We start from the raw sequence: 7,792 nt of genomic DNA on the forward strand, positions 1-7,792 counted from the left end.
TCTTCCCTCCTTGGATCGCCCCAGGGCCCAGAGGTGGATGTTGAAGAACTGAAATGAGGTCAGTTTGGTGGGTGGGCAGAGGGCAGGCGGTGCAGGGCCAACCATGTGATTTGGGGTTTAGATGAAGAGCTGGACCAGGTTGCTTTGCAATCAATCCAAATTATAGTTCAGTCTGTCTATTCTGTCTTCATAAGGTTTTTCTAAACCACCCCTACTGTTAGAAAAGAACCTTTCAGGAACTGAGAAGTAGAAACAGTGAGGTCACTGATTTTCTATCAGACAGTTTTGTGGCATGTGCTGTTTGCGGTTCTTACCTTAGTTGTTAAGGTCATAGGCATGCCAGGCCACAAAGACTTGTTCAGATGCCATGTTTGCCTTGGAACCAGTGGAGGTATCAGGGTAAAAGGAAAATACTCAAACATAAAAAGAAGGGCAAACTGTGATTACATAAACTTTTTTCCCTCCCTGAATGGTATCCAGGTCATGGTTAACTGCACCAGAGTTCTTTATAACAGTGATAGCTGAAATATTTAGGACTGTATAAGCCAGATTTAGAAAATAAATAGGACATAGAAAATTCTATTACTCATACAGTTGCATGGGGTCTGAGAAAGAGACATGAAATGCCTTTTAAGTATATTTTCTAATTGCAAATGTAGGTGGTTGCATTCTCAGAGTCGAAATAGCCAGGGAGCAGTTCTCTTTTTTTCCCCACGAACTCTTCAAATTAAACCCAAATAGAATTTTTCCAAATATTAATTTGGCACATAACCTCTCTGTCAGCAAGCCTCTCTGTTTTGGACCATCTGAATGAAGGGTCTTTCCTAAAGGAACCAATAACTAATTATTTAAAGGCAAGAATGTTTGGAGTTTAGGTAGATATTCATATTTTAGGGTCCTCTCCTCCCAGATTTTGTCTTATTTACAAATTACCAGTGAAGGGAAGTTTCAGATATATTTAATGTATAGCACCAACTCTAATAGTTCAATAAAATAGTACTGGTATCTTCATCTCATGTAGATCCTTGATTAACCTTACTACATGCACTATAATTACTGCTCATAGGGTAGCTGTGTTCTTTTCCTTTGAACATGTATCTCACCCTTTATGGTTGTCATTGCATGGAGTGTTGTGGGAATCAGGAAGGAGAGCTCCTGTCAATTGCAGCTTATGTTGTAAGTGCACTTAAGCTGGGTGAGCCTTAAGTAGACCAGACAATGAACTATGGGGTGTGGGGGAAATTCACTGCTGCACTTTCCTATCCCAGCCTGTTCCTGCCCTCACCAATTCTCTTTTACTTACTCTTTGATGCCAGAAATTCCCTCAACAGGCATGACAGGCCACACCAGAGAAAACAAATATTTCAAGAACTAGTCACATCTGAGTACAATCTATTTCAAAATCAGGTATAAATAAGTGGTGCATGGTCTTTTATTCTCAGGCAAGGTGAGAAAACCTAGAGGAGAGGACATCAGGGGGATGTCAGTTTCCAGAGGGGGTCCTCAGTGGTTGAAAGGAGAGAGGAAGGTGCAGAAAAAGAAGACTGAGAACTTGAGTTATCACTTATTCTAAAATTTGGCCTAGGATGGTTCTGCCCTATGCATACATCAAGTGGTTGGTCAGTTTGCCTAATATTTAACCCAGTGATTGACAGAAGATGTACAACAAAGTCATCTCTGAGTGAACGCTAAAGCTTTGCCTCTTGAGTAGCCAGCACATCCCATATCAACCACACAGCATGATAGTCTCCTGATAGATATTAGGGCCCCAAGGGCATTAGAGATGGTGGAAGCTGTTGATCACTTTAAGAAGGCTCTGACCTTGGGCTCTGGGCTCTGGGCTCTGAGCTCATCTGAGACTAAGGGAAAAGTGCATTGATTTTTTTTTTTCTCTTTCATTTCAGTTTGCATCTCCCATCCTAATGATCCTCCTAACTCCATCTCTGGCCCTGATGGCAAGTGAGGGTGAAGAGGGTCTAATCTATCTAGCTCTCCTTTAGCAGAAGTATTTCAAAGGTGATAATCAAGGGTGACCTCCCTCAAACTTCTTGTGGGTACCCTTGAAACCCGCAAAGTACGGGCCAAGTAGGAGCTGTGGACTTTCAACTATCTCACTGTTGCTCGGTGTTCTCCAGATCATCGGTGACAGCCATCTCTAGATTGGATCTGTTGGGACCCAAACCATCCATGTCAATGCCATCCAAGGTACGGTCAGCATCTGAGACAACGACGTTCTGAGTAAATGGGATGGGATCTTGGACTACAGGAATGTAAGATGTGACACACGTTCATTACAACACCAAAGAAAGCCTTGTCTGGTCCAAAATATAGACTCATGCTTTTCCAGAGAGAAGAGGACATGGTCCGCATTTGCCTTCTCTGGATGTAGGCCCTCCATGGGAATGCTTGCCTTTAGGTGAGGGACCAGCTTTCCTTCTTTCTGAACCAGAGAATGTACGGGGAACTTCCTTGTAGGGATCCTTCATCTCTGTGTTCCTGTGAGATGCTCACTTCACAAAGCTGCCAAAAGCCTCCAAACTAAAGCCATTTAAAGAGTCCCCATGCCTTGTAACTGGTATGTGTTATGGCAGTTATTTTGTCTTGACTCCAGATTTTAATGTTTATTTCAAAAAAGAATGATGTATTTTTTAAAAATCTGGTGGCAACTTGCCCATCTCTTTAAGTAGTAAAATTTAGTAGAAAGATGCAAGATCGGACCTGTGTCCTTGGCCTGGAGCTGCAATGGAAAGGCATTATAACCTCAGGGACATCACTCAGTCTTTGTGTACCTGTTTCCTCCTCTGCAAAACAGTGTTAACAGCTGCCTTTCCTATCTGTCAAGATTCTGAAGGATTAAATGACATAAAAGCCCACAGTCCTCACTCTGGCCCCAAAGGCCCCCACCACCCACCTCCACTGCGTTCTCTCCATCCATATTGGAACTTTCAGGACAGACACCTCTGACATGGCCTTCCTCTCTGCTCCCACCTGCACCTGCCATGTTCTCTCCCCCAGATGCCTTCTTCCTGGCTCATCACCTAAGTCTCTCCCAGTTTCTTCAAGGAGCCATCCCCTGAATCCTCCTAGAAGGCATGCAGTCCAGTGATTTCCAACCCTGTTGTAAACCATGGAAACTTTTCTTTAAACAAAATATTTCACATAGTCCATTATGGGGAACAGAAGAAGCCAGTTCTGTCTGGAGGAGAGATATGCCTGTGAACTTAGGCTCAGTCAGACACGGCTAGAGAAAGCTGCTCTAGCCCAAGCTGAGAGAGAGCCCACACAGGGACAGTAGGTGACAGACCCAGGATAGCATCTGAGTCTGGAGGTCCTGGCCCAAGGCTCCTGACAACCCCATGCATTCAGAGAGCACCCTGTAACCTGCACAGTGCCCTCCCAAGCTCACACGGCAGTTAGTGTCGCATCTCATCCTCTCATCTTCATGACAGCCCCGTGGAGAGAGGCTATTGTTGTTCCTGCTTCACAGTGAGGAAACTGAGGATTGTGGAGGACGCTGAGACAATGACAGCTGCTAAGTGGCAGAACAGGACCTTAAAGTTAGCCTTTTATCGGAGCTAAATCTGTACCCCTCTAGTACCTCCAGTCCATTAATGGTGTGCAGAGTGCCCTGGAGGTTTCCTTCCCATGCCCTCAGCAGGAGACAGCACCAGTGCCACAGAGCCCACGGGAGTAGCAGGGCTCTGTACGCAGCGTTGCCAGTGCTGATGCTGGCCTTTGCTCTGGAGCCCAGGGCAGCACTGTGCCGGGGTGCTCTCCATCACAGTCAGAAGAGCTATGTGCTGGCACTTGATGGAGAGTAAGTGTCCACTGTGACTGAATGAATGACTGTGACTGAATGAACGACATGTTTCCTCTGTGTTGCTTTAAGGCCCTCTTGGTGGCTAAGCTGTTTAAAAAATAGCAATAAATAAATAAAATAAAGCTGTTTTTCTTGGCCAAGATGGACTAAGTGGTCTTCCCAAGTTTGGATGACATTAGCAAGGCCCTGGACAAGCAGGTAAGTGAGACAGTTCATTGTGGTCACCTCCTAGTCGGGTGGTTTCCAACTCTGCATCCAACCTCCTTGGACAATGCTGTACACAAAGGGGGACTTAGTTCATGAGTGCTCTTAATGCCCATCAAATGCCACCACCATGCACAAGATTCCAAGTCCAGTCAGTGTCCCATTCAAGTCAAGTCATAATTGAATCAATGAAAATTCCATGCCATGACCTCATTTTGGTGTATTCTGGAAGGGTTTGACCTACATATTAGTGAATACAAATTGTTGACTATAAACATTAGAGTGAATAATAGACTATTCACATCCACCTGCCTTCTCTCCTCCCCTGACCACCCCCAAATACATGCACACGTACTATCTTTACCTAAAAATAAGCCCAGGACTGCTGAAGCTCTCTTCCTCTCAGCCTGTTAAATGACAAGAGTAGTCCAGTAAGTTCAAAACCAGCAGGAAGTCCTCGGAAAGTCATGTAAACCTTCTGTCACTTGCTTAAGTAACATGCACAGCACATTTAAGCAACACTGGTGTCCATGGCAGTAGGATTTGTTCACTCTTAGGGGAAAAAATACACTTCAGGTTACATAAAAATAAAGCAACTTATCAATTTTTAAAAAAGAGAATTTGAAAGTATCCTTAAACCTTCTGTCACTTGCTTAAGTAACATGCACAGCACATTTAAGCAACACTGGTGTCCATAGCAGTAGGATTTGTTCACTCTTAGGGAAAAAAATACACTTCAGGTTACATAAAAATAAAGCAACTTATCAATTTTTAAAAAAGAGAATTTGAAAGTATCCTACTCATCTGATTTAACAAGTGAAAACACAAATGCCACAATTTTTTTTTAATATTCTGTATTATCATTAGAGATGAGAAATCACTGAAGGCTGGATGAATTGTACAGTTTAAAAGGGTGAAAGGAACAGACAGGAAAAGTCACCTGGACACACAGGCACACAAGCAGTTTTTTTCTGGAGTAATATCGTCACCTTGTGGCCAGATGGGATATTGCTGTTGGAGACAAACCCAAGGGCATGTTTGGGTTCATGGCTATCTTTATCAATTGAATCATCCATATGTACTGTCACCATTTACCTGTGGGCCAGAGCCTTGAGAATCCATGTATCCCTCCTCACTATGCTTCCACTATACACTATCTCACTGTTTTGATACGCCGCGTCTTCCAGACTCCCGGTCATTACCCATCCACCTGCAGCCTGGTGCGTACCAGGTCAAGAACTCAGCCCAGTGTGGAATGCTCAGCAAGGATGTGTACAGAGAGGCCACCAACTACTTTGCCCAGCAGAAAAAAAAAAAGGTGTGTTAATAACTTAACTAGAAACCCAAGACCATAGGTGAATCAAAAGGTGCAGTATGATTTTTAGGTTATTGGAAGATTTTAATGACAGTTTTCAGGTTTATTCCATTTCTTTGTCACTGGGTATAAAAATAATGTGGCCTTTTATGTATTCCCCTTGATGGCAGAGATGATGTCCTGACACTGAGGTTCAGTGAGAATGGGGAGCAGTTAACTCAGCCTTACCAGAAGGTCAAGGTCAGTCATCTCATCAGTGGGATTTAACAGTGGTAGATACCCTCGCCTGACCCAAAGCTTCATCACCCCCTGTGCAGGTATCAGTGCCCAGAATCCCACCATTAGAGGCCATTGCTTTTGGACCCTCAGTCCTCTTTCTCAAGCTTCCCAACGATTGGAAGCCAAGACCCTAATAGTAGTAGACCACACTTGGAAAGGGACATCTCAGTGGCTGGCAACCCTGCTGGGGATGTGTTGAGGGATCAGTGGTGACCAGCTTAGAAAGTTACCAGAGATGACTTCAAGGTCTGCCTGCTAGTCCAGATATATTCAGTAACCTGTTGCCAGTCACTTATATCTTAGTATAAATTAACCCAACAAACATGGCCTTTTCATAACATGAAGATCTGACAGCAAAACAGAGAAAATTTTAGGGGCTGAGAAACTAAGGATGATGATTAAGGATCAATAAAAGAAATAGAAAAAGAAGATGTGGAGCCAGTTATTGCAGGGCTGGGGGCAGTGAGATTTTCCATTTCAGTCCTGCAGTCTCCTGCTAGAAGAGCTGTCTTGCCCACATCTGATTTAGGTGCAATTCATCATATATGCATTCTACTTTGGAGTCTTAAGGAGATCTTTTTTGTGAGATACTCCTTCTTCTTAAAGGTATTGCCTTAGGAATTGACCCCGATTTCCGTTTTGAAGTCCAGCTTCTGTCCTGTATAGGACTCTCCATCTGTGGTGAGTTCCCTGGGTTCTGAACCTCTGACCACGTGGAGAGTGGACCCTACTGACCTGGGGCTGCTGGTGCCCACGGAGCAGGCCCTCCCTCTGCCTATGCGAAGCTGCTCATTTCAGTCCTCTACCTTCTGCCTTTTGACCCAATACCCAGCTCTATAATCCAGAAAATTTGGTACACTTCCTCTCTCTGGGTTAGAACATTAAAGTTTCTTGCCTCACTGGTCTAGCAAATGGGCTCCCCTGCCTGCACTGTCGTCTCAGCCTCCTGCAGCCCCGAGCATCCCACACCAGCATGGTGCAGAGGAGGAGGTGCCTCTCCCTGGATGTCTCCTTTCTAAGGGCCTCTCTTTGGGGTACACACTTGGAAAGGGACATCTCAGTGGCTGGCAACCCTGCTGGGGATGTGTTGAGGGATCAGTGGTGACCAGCTTAGAAAGTTACCAGAGATGACTTCAAGGTCTGCCTGCTAGTCCAGATATATTCAGTAACCTGTTGCCAGTCACTTATATCTTAGTATAAATTAACCCAACAAACATGGCCTTTTCATAACATGAAGATCTGACAGCAAAACAGAGAAAATTTTAGGGGCTGAGAAACTAAGGATGATGATTAAGGATCAATAAAAGAAATAGAAAAAGAAGATGTGGAGCCAGTTATTGCAGGGCTGGGGGCAGTGAGATTTTCCATTTCAGTCCTGCAGTCTCCTGCTAGAAGAGCTGTCCTGCCCACATCTGATTTAGGTGCAATTCATCATATATGCATTCTACTTTGGAGTCTTAAGGAGATCTTTTTTGTGAGATACTCCTTCTTCTTAAAGGTATTGCCTTAGGAATTGACCCCGATTTCCGTTTTGAAGTCCAGCTTCTGTCCTGTATAGGACTCTCCATCTGTGGTGAGTTCCCTGGGTTCTGAACCTCTGACCACGTGGAGAGTGGACCCGACTGACCTGGGGCTGCTGGTGCCCAGGGAGCAGGCCCTCCCTCTGCCTATGTGAAGCTGCTCATTTCAGTCCTCTACCTTCTGCCTTTTGACCCAATACCCAGCTCTATAATCCAGAAAATTTGGTACACTTCCTCTCTCTGGGTTAGAACATTAAAGTTTCTTGCCTCACTGGTCTAGCAGATGGGCTCCCCCGCCTGCACCGTCGTCTCAGCCACCTGCAGCCCCGAGCATCCCACACCAGCATGGTGTAGAGGAGGAGGTGCCTCTCCCTGGATGTCTCCTTTCTAAGGGCCTCTCTTTGGGGTACACTTTTGACTAAACAAACAAACAAACAAACAAAAACACTAGCCACTGCACAGACTTAACTGCGGGTCTGAGGCTGCATCTGTGTCTCCTACAAATTGATGTGGAGATTCTAAAGAAGCCTGTTCTGTGTGGTGGCCCAGCCTGCACCATTAAAACTCATCAGAGAGATCCAAGTAAACCTCCCTTTGGAACTGGTAACCTCCAGGCATTTCTCTTCATTGCAAATTAATAAGGTATCTGGACTT

General features: G+C 44.8%; 1 pseudogene; it reads left to right on the forward strand.

The window, feature by feature from the left end:
- The first annotated feature begins 1,586 nt into the window (after positions 1–1,586).
- Positions 1,587–6,319, forward strand: LOC103610840 (annotated as a pseudogene).
- The last annotated feature ends 1,473 nt before the right edge of the window (positions 6,320–7,792 follow it).

The sequence above is a fragment of the Galeopterus variegatus genome, unplaced genomic scaffold (genome assembly GCF_000696425.1).
Source record: "Galeopterus variegatus unplaced genomic scaffold, G_variegatus-3.0.2 Scaffold11874, whole genome shotgun sequence".
NCBI lineage: Eukaryota > Metazoa > Chordata > Mammalia > Dermoptera > Cynocephalidae > Galeopterus > Galeopterus variegatus.